General features: G+C 46.1%; 1 protein-coding gene across 1 annotated transcript in view; it reads left to right on the forward strand.

Annotated features, from left to right (window-relative positions):
* ABCB5 (ATP binding cassette subfamily B member 5) overlaps positions 1–13,043 on the forward strand; it is an 837,677-nt gene that overhangs the window by 359,984 nt on the left and 464,650 nt on the right. The window lies entirely within an intron of this gene.

Below are 13,043 nucleotides of genomic sequence, written 5' to 3' on the forward strand. Positions count from 1 at the left end.
CAGCAGTGTCTTTACTTCTGCACTTGGGACGGAGTTTCCGCACTTGGGGTGAAATCTTCACCAGAGTGCAGTGATTCCACTCTGCACCCAGAGTGGGGAGTGGAATGACCGCACTTTGGCGGAAATTCCGCCCTGAGTGTGGAGAATCCACCCCGAGTGCAGATGTGAAGATACTTCTCGTAAACTTACCATAGTGAATTCTGAAACTTATACTTTTGATATAAGTTTAACTTTGTGAATTTCAAAAGTTGTAAATTTAGACTTTTGTTCTAAGTTTACCTTTGTGAATTGGGCCTTATGTATTTATGTAAAAATAATGAAAGTCATGTATTTTATGTTTTACCTTTACTCTTTTTATTTTGAGTTAAACGTCCAACCTTCATAATAAATGTTGATAAGGCAAAATTGTGCGGTATGAAATAGGGTACATGCCCACAACCTCAAAAACAGATTAATTTCAGTGAGCTCTTCCCCTTGAAAAAAGTGAATCAGTGAGCAAAATAGCAGCTTCTCATACACCTTTCAATCAGTTTTATTCAGCCTACTGTTGAAAATGTGGTTACTGGTTGGGGGGTGAAACCCTACTCAAGCAGCAACTACAATTCCTGTAAGGCTGAAGTCACAAGCACACCATTCATTTACCAATGCTCAACCCTTAGGCTGCTTGGCACAAAAGCAGTCAAGCTTAACTTAGAGTCAAAGTGTAAAGTATTTATGCAGCACTCCAAAAAGTGATAAAGTGAAAACACAACACAAGAAAAGTCCGACATCAATTAAGAAAAAATAATCACATTTTGTAAATTATTTGAGACCAAAATGACCAAAATACAGCCAATAGAACCGGAGATATGCAGTTTTAAATATTTAAGTAAACATAGTGCCTAGAAGCTCAAAGTGCCAACTGTGTTTATCAAGTTGTGTGGGACAGGGACAACATCACAAGTTCAGGCTGACGATGATGGAGCATGGGCCCGATCCAGGCACCAAGTTAGGCATGCTGAACAAAGTATCCTAGATCCTGGTTTCATAGCATTGCGAGATCCTGCATCAAGGAGGCATTGTGCAGCCTTGGTTCAGAGGAAGGTGCAGGGCTGTCATGTGGAGTTCTGCATCATTGTCAAGGATGCAGTTGATGAGAGGCTTGCAGTATAAATGTCTGCATCAAGGCTGTGTCATGCAGCAGCAGTTCTGAAGAAGCTGCGGGCTGAGTTGCGAAGTTCTGAGTCAGGAATGCGACATGCTGCAGTAGCACTGAAGTGGCTGTGAGCAGGTGCATCACACTACATTAGTTGTGCTTGCAGGACCATAGCAGGGATGGCAGAGGGAAATGCCCACATGTTTTACAAAAAGTACAAATGATGGACCGAATGTTGAACAATGCAAACATTCACACCCAGTCACAAAGATCTGGGTTTAATCCATTGTTCTATTGCTCACCACGCAACCCCAGTTTGGACCCAGCTATATGCACATCAGTCTTGACCCTGTGCCTCATGGGAACAGTTCAAGTCTGAACTGTCAAGCCAGGTTCTACCTTGACCGGCAACAAGCATCCTGGGACCGGTTTCAGGGCATCACCCCTCATCAGCCAGGCTAGCTTGAAACTTCACAGAGATTGAATCACGTAGGTGGAAAGCACTTACAAATAGCAATTCATTTGTCCAAGATAATTGCCATAAAAAATACAGATTGACAGAAATATATCCCTTTTTGCCCACAGGAACTAGACTGAGGAAATGCCGCAGAAAGTTGAGTAAGTGAGTGCAGCATATACATTAAGGATGAGTGTATGAATGTAAAACTAAAATAAGAGCAAAACAAGGCAATTAAGAGTTTAACACAACTACAAGTAGGGATCTGATTTTTCCTTGGTCCTGCAGAAAGCCAGGGTATGTTAAGAATGAAACATGCAGACTTAAGCTGCTGATTACATAATATAAGCTCCAAAAGGCATCAACATATGTTTTTAATCTTGTCTAGGGGGCCAGAGTAATAAGGAATTCTATAGGTAGATCCTGTGCTCAGAAAAAGGTACCACTCAAAGAGCTACCTTGAACTTTCAAGGATGACCCTTCCCAGATATAAGTCTAAAATCTGTGGCTAGGGCTTGATGATGAAGTATGCATTTGGAGTGAAAACACAGTAGGTGAGAATCCTAATAATAAACCAATAGGGTTACCAGGGTAGACCATACTAGGTTGATTGGTTCCACCAATTTGTGGGCACTCCTTTTTTGTTTAAATTGGCAGAACACCTTGAGAGCCACTTCCAAGGGCCTAGGACAGGGTTGCAGTATTTGAGGAGAGCAAGACCCACAGTAAACAGAGTTCAGGAGCTGGAATCAAGGTGTTTGTAGCCTTTTCTGTCATTGAGGCTAAGATCAGGAGGCCAGCCAATTAGCCCTTGGAGTCACTTTGATGGTCCTGGGATCAAGATACAGACCCAGTCCTTCTTACTCAGACAGCAGGGCAACAGAGTAGCAGCCCTTCTAGCACAGCAGTACAGTAGTCCTCTACAGATCCTGTGGAGTACTGATGAGTTGGGTCTGAAAATCCACTATTTATACCGGATGCCCGCTTTGAAGTAGGAGAAGGTTCTGGAAGTTTCCACCCCAAGAGGTGCTTGGAATTTCCTGCCTCCCTGCTCTGGCCTCAGCTTGTGTGGGGAAACAATATTCTAGTGTAAAATCCCATTGTGAGTATGTTGGGCAGAACCTTTCTGATGTGCAAGTGTGGTAGGGGAATGCTCCCCCACTTCGAGCCAGAGAGGGCCCATCTTGCCAACACCAATTCCCCCTTTGTCTCATGGGCTGGGAGAAATACACAAAGATCAACTGCCAGCTTCATCTATTCATGTGACTCAGGATACAGTCTGCAGGCACCAAATGGTTAAGAATGCAATTTTCTTAAAAGGGGCGTCTTCAAAATTGTGACTTAAAATCTAGCTTTACCATCAAATATGGTTTTAAATTACTATTCTTTAGACACCAAACTTGATATTGTTACCTACTCTCAATTAAAAGTTAGCACTTATTAAATATGTAATAAGGTAACTCAATGCTATCCTAAGGGCTAGGCCGTTCTGGCAGTAGTAAAGTAATTAAAACATTTTTCTCTACATGACATATGAAAGTTGAAAGTACATGTCCAACTTTTTACATGCACTTCCTCTGCCCTATGGACTATACCCTAGGGGTATACATGTGCTAAAAAGAATGTTTAGGCCTGGCAAGAAGTTTATTTTGACAGGTTAAAATGGCAGTTTAACCCCTTGAGTGCCCCGCCCTTTCCCCGCCCTGTGCCGGCCCTTTCATTAGCGGGCGGGGTTCATGACGAGATAGTCTCGTCATGGGCACAGCGCAACCGCGGCCCATGACGAGACCATCTCGTCATGGGCACTCAAGAGGTTAAAACTGCACACACAATTTGCACTGGCAGGATTGAGACATGTTTCAAAGGCTACTTAAGTGAGTGGTGCAATTAGTGCTACAGGCCCACTAGCAGCATCTAATTTCCAGGCCCTGCGTACATGTAGCACCACTTTACTATAAGCTTAAAGTAAATTAAATGTGGCAAATGGGTTTAAGCCAATTTTACCTTGTTTGAAGGAGAGAGCACACGCATTTTAGAATTGGTTAGAAGTGGTAAAGCATGCAGGGTTCTAAAGCCAACAGAAATAGGTTCAGAAAACAGGAGGGTGAAAGCCGACATTTTGGGGTAGCCCTGCAGACAAGGCAAAGTCCAACGCTTACTTCATATTCAGACCATAGTGTCACAAGGTCCACTTGATATTCAAGGAACAGCATGGAAATCATATTCTCTGCGTGGCACAAAACTAGATAATGTACATGGTTTAAGTTTTGATAAAAAAAACATAGTCCAAACCACATTCATTGCAGCAGACCTTTTATACAAATGCTATCAGGTCTGCAAATGCATTCTTCAATCATTTCCCCCTGTTAGAAGTGGGGGTCTCTAGTTGGCAAGGGTTTGCACCTTTGTCCAAGTAGGGACCCTTCCTTCTACTCAGGATAAGGGGGTTACACTCCTAAAATAACCCCAGCTCTCCCCCTTGGTAGCTTGGCACGATCAGTCAGGCTTATATTAGAGGCAGTGTGTAAAGCATTTGCACACAACCAACAGTAATACAGTGAAAACACTACAAAAGGACACCACACCGGTTTTGGAAACATATCCAATATTTTATATACTTAAAACAAGACCAAAACGGTAAAAATCCACAATGCAGTACTTAAAAAGGTATATTTTGCAAGAATACTTGAAAAACATAGTTTATATGAGTCAGTAGCTCCGTCCGGGACTACCCCGATGCTGAAAACAACTAACAGTTCCAGCCGACCACATCGGTACGGGCCAGTGAAAAGCGTGAACAGACTCGGTAACAGTGCCGTTCTCATTGCGTCTGACACGTTGGTGCGAGCCAGTCGTGGCAACCATTGCAGTGGAGTTGCAAAATGGAAGTGGTGCAGGGTCCGGTGTCCTCTCGATGTGGTGCAGGGAGCGGCTTGCTGACGATCGTCCAGACAGCGTCGGTGAGACCAAGGCTTATTGTGCACAGCGAGACAATGCTCAAGGCGGTGCTGGCAGGTTGCGGTGCTGGCAGGTTGCGGTGCAGGCGACAGAGCATGTAAGCGGGAGCTGGTGTCAGTTGGCCCAGACGGCTGTGTGGGACGAGGCGGTGCGTCGTGAAACTTACGAGTGGGGCCCCCAGCCACAATGGGGTCACGAGTGTCGAAGTCAGCCGCAGCGATGGCATCGATGAGACCAGGATGGCAAAGTGAAGCGAGGCGGTGCAGAGTGCGGTGCCCATAGGTCATGTGCAAGCAGAGGCTTGGTGGTAGCAGAATCAGTCATCGTCGTCAGTGAGAACAGGGTTGCAGTGCAAGAATGGGATGGTGTGGTCTGCGGTGCCGTCAGGACACCGGGCCAATGACGGAGTCAGTGACGGAGTTGGTTGCATTTCCCTTCTCTGTGGTAGCTGAAACAGCGGTTCCAGAAGCGGTACCCAGAGTCTTTTCAGTCCCTGAGACTTCAGAACAGGAGGCAAGCCTATTTCAGGCGCCTGGAGATACTCAATAAAGAAGTTGCAGAAAGTTCAGTCCTTTCATTGCCCAAGATAGAAGCAGCCACTGCAGGCCAACACAGCAAAGCACTCAGCAAAGTGGTAGTTCCTCCTCACATCCCCAGGCCCTGTCACTCCACTGCCAGACAGTCATACACATCCTAGCAGAGGCACACTGGATGGCTAAGCAAGAATATACCTACGTTCTAAAAGTGGTATTTTCAAACACAGATTGTAAAAATCACTCTCACTAAAAGATGCATTTTAACATTCTGAGTTCAGGCATACTAAACTTTATTTTCCTATCTGGTACCAATGGAAATTTATCTTTATAAGATGTTATAAATTAACTCCCATGCTTTCCTATCGGCCAGATAGCCTTTCAATAGTGAAAGACAAAATGCACTGTAATTCGCTACCAGGACATGTCACACACATCAGTACATGTCCTACCATTCATTTACACTGCACCCGGCTCACAGGGGTACTTGGGGCCTATCTTAGGGGTGACTCACATATAAGAAAAGGGAAGGTTAGGGCCTGGCAAGTAAGTGCACTTGCCAAGTCAATATGACAGTTACAAACTGCACGCAGACTTTGCAGTGGCTGGTCTGAGTTACCTTTGCAGGGCTACTCATGTGGGTGGCACAATCAGTGATGTAGTCCCACTAGTAGTATTTGATTTACAGGCCCTGGCACACGCAGTGCACTTTACTAGGGACTGACAAGTAAATCAAATATGTCAATCAGGGAAACACCAATCCATAACACAATTTACCCAGAGAGCATATGCACGTTAGCACTGATCAGCAATGACAAAGTGCCCAAACGAAGACCGGTCAGGAAAATAATAGGAGGAAGAAGCAAAATGTTTGGGGATAACCCTGCAAAAAAAAAACTTTCCAACACCACCACAATCTTGTCAGATTAAACTCATCCTCAAGCATCATAATTGTGGAACCACACTTTGCAATTGTAGGTTTTTAATAAGGACATGATTCAAGTCCTCCTTAGGTTGTCAAGCAGAGCTTGTCTTTCTTCTGTGAATCATATTCTGGGTATTTTGTGTATTTACTACTAAAGTATTTGCTGCGAAATGTATAGTCAAAGCACCCATAATTAATTAATCCCTTCTACTGGGTCATAGATCCTACGTCTCTAAAGGTGATAAACAACTTCTATGGGATCAGTGTTTTCCGGGGCTTCTATGTATGCTGTGTAGCCAAAATGTCTGAGTCCACTGACCCTTAAAGAACTCTTTGTAGCTGTCAGAGTTGCTAAATGAGTGTCATGTCGCACAATTCAGAGTTGCATGTAGCAAAACTCAGAAACACTATGGGGTAGACATACTAAAAACTCACTGCTTTGCAATACTTTTAGGAACCTTTCACCACTTTTGAAAGTAAATTTCAAAACAACATTTTGCACCACTTTGGGTCACTTTTGTGATGCAAACCCTCTGCAATATATTCATAAATGTACCCCAAAGTAGCTCCACTGTATAGAGGTGTGATGTCTGCAACTCGATCACTAGCTTGTACATTCACCTAGATATAACATGCACAAAATGACAGCCCAATTTAATTCAAATCAGACACACAACTCCATTCATTGAATGTAAGCCTCGTTTGTGATATGGCAGTAGTATTTCACTGTTAGCAGAGTTGCTGTTGACAGCATATTTGCTTTAAAAACAAGCTCACAGAACCGTTATGTGCCTGTGTGTTGTGACAGTGTGTCACATCAAACACACAAAAGGTAATGGAAGGAATGTTAGTAATTTGTCCAACCATTGGCAATCTTTTGGGGTAGCATTCCAACTCATCACGCTTTTGCCCACCAAGCTACCTCAGTTTGGACCCAGACATATGCAAATCGTTCTTGACCCTGCTCCATTAGGAACTGTACAGCCCGAACTGGCAACCTACATCATCACTAAACTGGAACACAAGCAACCCAATATCAGTTTTGCCCTGGTTGGGGCTTGTCATCAAGTGTAGCTTGGTTCTAGTGGCACATTAAGCACAGGGCACACCATAGCACACTTAGGGCATCAAATCAAAAGCACAAAAGGTGGCAGAAGGACTGCTTGCAGTTTATCTAAACCCTTGAAATCACTCGGAGTAGCATTCCAACCCATTGTTCTTTTGTCCACCAATCCACCTCAGTTTGGACCCAGTCATATGTAAATTGGTCTTGAGCCTACTCTGGTAGAAACAGTCTAGCATGAACTTCCAGACTACAGGGTTGATTGCGCTGCCGTCTGGAAAGGCTCCAAAGAGGATTCGGCAAATCTGATTCAGAAACTATGTTTCCGACCGAATCAGACACCTTTAAGGATGACAATGCAATGAAACCATTTGGGCTGTCCAAATCGGTTCTGAACGGCATTCGGACAGACCGAGTCTTTCAGAGCTGATTCGTACAGCTCAATGGACACGGTTTACGAACGAGCGATTACGATGACCGATTCAGACAGCAGTTCCGATTCGGTCTTCCCTACACAAAATGGCTGTCAGAATGTGACTTTGGGGGCCCGTAGCCGGCCCCCATTCACCCTGAGGTCTCCGGTCAGGGCCTGCAGGAGTGCCTGTGGGACCCCCTTATTAAACCATTCACAGTGTGGGGTGCCCGTCACAGGATGCATGGTTTCCCAAACCACCCCTTTTTGCAATGGGAGCCTGTGTTCTCATTTGGAATACAGGCTCCCATTGAAGTCAATGCGAGTCTGACCGGAAAATGTATGAAAGCATCGTAATCGGTCGGTCAGACTCATAGAACCAGATTCATTTGGAAACTATTCCGAAACCGATTCGGTCGAAAGAGTTTCCTAATGAGATCAGAATCGGCCTCTACTTCTCCAAGCAGCCCAAAACCGCAAATAACCCAAAACTTTTTTTGCCCCATTGAGGATCTTTAGTTAAGTATTGATTGGTTCCAGTAGCACATTCAACACTAGACCCATGTCTGGACATACCCATGGCCACTTAGGGCATCATATCAAACACACAAAAGGTGATGGGAGACATGCTTGCAATTTTTCTAACCACTGGAAATCTCTTGGTGTAGCAGGATGATCAGCACACACTATATTTTCAAACACAAATTAAATCACAGGAATCAATATTCTCATTTCAGTCAAGTACAAACAATTTCATAGAGACATGTGATACATTTTTTCATTAATCCTTTATTCTTTATAAGTTCTTCATTGTGTAGCCAACGCGTTTCGTCCCTTCAAGTGACTTCTTCAGGGCTCAGTCACGTGACAATTTCTTATAATGATGTATTGTCTCTGATGTATTAGGAGATACAATTCTTGTTCTGCTCAGTTAATTGATGACTGACCAGTCCAGAGAATCCCAAATATAACGTTTCTTTCTTGTCACAATATTTCAGGCCAATGTTGGCCGCTGCATCTGTCGTCCGTGGTATTGGAGACAGAACGTCCCCCTCGCCTGGTCTCCTGGTGTTAAACAACCCAAAACTGTTTTTGCCCTGTTGGGGATCTTAAGTTAAGTATTGATTGGTTCCAGTGTCACATTCAACACTAGACCCATGCTGGACATACCCATGGCCACTCAGGGCATTAAATCAAACACACAAAAGGTGTCGGGAGACATGTTTGCAATTTGTTTAACCACTTGGGGTAGCATGCCAACCCACCACTCTTTTACCCACCAAGCCACCTCAGTTTGGACCATGCCATATGCAAATCAGCCTTGACCCTGCTCCAATGGGAAAAGACAAGCCCCAACTGACAGGGGCTTCAGCCTCCCTGAACAGAAAACAATCAACCCAAGACCAGGAGATACTGCAAGAGCAATTACTTTGAAGCAAATTACTTCAGTGATTCAATAGTTAAATGTTTGTGCTTATCAAACACAGCTGGAGTATATACTAATTGGCAATGGTTTGGAAGATTCTTTTACTGTGTTAATATGTGCAGCCATTTTACAGGTAGTTTATAACTGTATTCCAAAACAGTTATTCTTTAAAAGTGAAAACGTAATAAATGTGTTGTTTATACACTCATACACACACACAACAAAACCACATGGAATAACCTAAGGCCATTATCGATAACAAAAATCAATAAATACTGCTAAGGGAAATTAGAACTGCTTAATGAATACTAGCTAGTGTGTTTCTATCAATAGTGCAGCAGGTGCATTGACACCTGTGCCCAGGGTTGTGAGAAGTCTGTAGTACTCTGTTTTGTGGCTGTGTAGTGCGACCACCCAGTCCCTCCCAGTGCCCTACTAAAATCAATCAATCAGGATTTTTGTAAAGCATGACTGCTAGCCAGTTGAGATCTCAAGGCACTGAGTTGGGGTGGGTGGGTCTGCTGTTCAGTTGGAGAGCCAGGTCTTGAGGTCCATCCTGAATTAAGGTAGTGACGGTGATTGTCTGAAATGAAGAGGCACAGATTTCCAAGTAATCGGAGTGAGGTATGAGAAGGATCTTCCTCCAGCTGTGGTCTTGCGGATCCATGGGATTGCGTCCAGGGCCAGGTGGGTGGAGCGGAGTTGTCTGGTGGGAGTGTAGAAGGAGAGGTTGTGGCTGAGGTATATAGGTTCTGCATTGTGGCAGGCTATGTATGCATATGTGGGGAGCTTGAAGGAGATTCTTTTGTTGGTAGGTAGCCAGTGAAAGTCACTCAGGTGGCTGGTGATGTGGTTGTGGTGGGGGATGTTCAGGAAGAGTCTGGTGGAGGCGATCAAGATGTTCTGCAGTTAATAAGCTGTTTTTGGGTAGTGCTGGCGTAGAGTGCGTTGCCGTAGTCAAGTCTGCTGCTGACCAGTTCTCGGGTAACTGTTTTCCTGGACTCGGTGGGGATCCACTTGAAGATCTTCTGAAGCAGGCAGAGCATGTGGAAGCAGGAAGATGAGACTGCATTGATTTGGGGGTTCATTGAGAGCGAGGAGTCCAGGATGATTCAGAGGTTTCTTGCATGGTCCATCTGTGGAGGGGGTTCTGAGCACTGTGGGCCACCAGGAGTTGTGCCAGGCAAAGACGGTGTAGCCCAGGATGAAGACTTCAGTCTTGTCTGAGTTGAGCCTGGGGTAGCTGTCCTTCTTCCTGGTGGTCACCAATTTCATTCCGTTGTGTTAGCTGCTCCTGGAGGTTGTGGGTTTGTCTGTGAGTGGGAGAATCAGCTGGGTGTCATCAGTGTAGGAGACAATGTTGAGTCTGTGACTTCTGACGATGGCTGCAAGCAGGGCCAAGTTGATGTTAAGTGGGTGGGGCTCATGGAGGATACCTGAGGCACTCTAACAGCTGATCTCTGTGGGTTCTGAGCAGTACGGTGGAAGTCTTACTCTGTGTTTGGCCGGTGAGGAAGGAGCGATCCATTCTAAGGCTTTGTCGCAGATGCCGGCATCATGGAGACTTGTGCAGAGGGTGTGATGGGAGACTGTGTTGAAGGCAGCCGAGAGGTCCAGGAGGATGAGGGCTGCAGTCTTGCATCAGTCGTGGAGGAAGCAGATGTCATCTGTGTCTAGGTGCTGTGGTTGTTTCTGAAGCCTGATTGGGAAAGGTCTAGGATGTGGTTAGATTTGATGAACTTGGCGATAGTTGGGCCTTGATGGCTTTCTCAATAACTTTGGCAGGGAAGGGGAGCAGAGAGACGGGTCTATAGTTTTTGAGGTCTGTCAGGTTGGCAGAGGATTTCTTCAGCAGGGTGTTGATCTCTGCGTGATTCCAGTCACCTAGGAAGGTGGTGGACTCGATGGGGCAGTTGATGGTTTGGCAAAGTGTGGGTGCAATGGAGGTGCTGGCTCTGTTGGAGATATGGTGTGGATAGGGATATGAGGAGGTTCCAGAGTGGATGCTTTTCATGATCTTGAGGGCGTTGTCAGAGGTGCTGGCAGTCCAGTTTGGCAGGGTCTGCTGGGGTCTGGAGCCATTTGGTGCAGTGGTTCCTGATGGGGTGGGTGGGTCTTGGTTTGCGAAGCTGTCCTAGATCTCCTTGATCTTGCTGTGGAAGAAGGTGGCGAGATTGTCACAGAGGTCTTGAGAGGGGGGAATGTCTGCTGTCTCTGTGCTGGTTTTGGCGAATTCTTTGACCATGGGAAGAATTCTTTGCTGTTGTGTGCATTGGCTTTGTTGCATTCATATATAGATGTTCTCTTTGTTGTTCTGATGAGGTGGTGGTGTGCGGTGAAGACTGTTTTAAAGGCTGCCATGATCTTGCTGCTCCTCCATCTTTTCTCTAGTCATCTGAGGGTGCGCCTGGACTCTTGGAGGGTGGGAGAGAACCAGCTGGCTTTCTTGGAGGGCTGCTTGCCTGAGAGCAACCTGAGGGGTGCCAGAGTGTTGAGCTGGTCTTCGGGGCCCTTGTTCCAGCTTCTGTGGGGATAGCGGTCGGTGTGGTGGTGCACAGGGGGTTTGGTAAAGGCAAAGTGGACGCAGTGGTGGTCTGTCCAATGTGGTTCGGAGGTGTGGCTGACGGGAATATTGTTGTTTGTGGAGAAGATTAGGTTGAGCGTGTGTCCTGCTGAGTGGGTCAGAGAGGAGATCAGTTGTTTTACTTCAAAAGTGGCGAGCTTCTAGTAGGGATGAGGTGTTGTGGTCATCGAGGTTGTCCAGGTGGAAATTGAGATCACAGAGGAGGTTGTAGTCCATTAAGGCGAGAGCGTGGTGGGCAATGAAGTTGGCTATGGCTTAGCTGAAGAGTAGGCGAGGTCAAGGAGGTCCGTAGATGAGGGCGCCATGGAGGGTGATTTTCAGGTTGGTCTGGATCTGGAAATAGATGTGTTCCTTGTCAGGCGAGTGGTCATCAGAGCTGGTTGTGAGATGGGGGTACTTTTGTGTATTATGGCGATGCCTCCTCCCAGCCAATTTACATGGTCCTTGTGGATGATTTTGTAGCCATTGAGATTGGCGGTTGCGATGTATGATGCTGAGGTGGGGTTCAACCAGGTTTCAGTGAAGAAGGCCACATCGGGAAAGATGGAGTCAAGCAGGTCCAGGATCTCCACGATATGTCTTTTGAGGGAGCGGGCGCTGAGTAGGATGCAGCTGAGGGGGTCGGGGTCAGTTCTTAAGAGCCATGCAATGGGTGAGTCTGGTGTGCGGAGGCAGGAGAAGGCACAGTTGTGGCAGGTGAATGGGCTTTGTGTGTTCTTCGGTGATGCCAGGTGGCAGATGGTGGAATGTCCGGGGTTGAATGTGAGTAGGGTGCTGGCATCATAACGGTGAAGGGTGCGGGAACCAGGGTCCATGGCATTGTCCAGGCACAGGCAGGCACAGACTGGCTTGCCTTTGGCATGCCTATCGGTACCACCATTAAGTAGAGTTGGGGAGGCGGAAGGGCTGGTAAGCTGGGAGGCGAGACAACGGTGCTTGGAAGCTGGCGGGGTCGTGGGGAGCGAGCCGGGCATGAATGGGGGAACGGGAGTGCGAGTAAAGAACAGAAATGAACAATGAAAATAAGAGGCAGCACAAAAAATACAGAAAAAGGCAATAAAGTAAAAGAAAAGAAACAAAAGCAATAGAATAAAAAGATTAGAAAAGAAATAACAGCAGACAGAACAAAAGCTCACCACTGGGCCCACAGGGATAAGGCGCAGACGGGGGCCTGCAGATCGAGGAGGGCCTCTGACTACGAGCCTGGGGCTCAGGAGGGCAGACCACCTTCAGATGGAGCTGCGAGGTGGGGGAAGCAAACACATGCTGACAAGGTCAATGATATCCTGCACACAAGAATTGTGGGCTGGACTCCACCCCGAGAGGGAAGACACCCCTTTATTTATACCTGCGGCTATGCCCCGCCTTCGCCTGCATGCTGTGGTAGGACACACCTGTCACCCATGGCAAGTGGCTTTCTGAATACTTAAATTACAGCCGTCTTTTACTACCAAAGCAGGGGACAAGCTCCATTTTCCTTGATTGCGCTCACATATCAATTTGAATGTAGACAGTGAGACAGCCAATCAGAAACTTTGTAATGCAATCTT

This window comes from Triturus cristatus, chromosome 10 (assembly GCF_964204655.1).
Source record: "Triturus cristatus chromosome 10, aTriCri1.1, whole genome shotgun sequence".
NCBI classification, from domain to species: domain Eukaryota; kingdom Metazoa; phylum Chordata; class Amphibia; order Caudata; family Salamandridae; genus Triturus; species Triturus cristatus.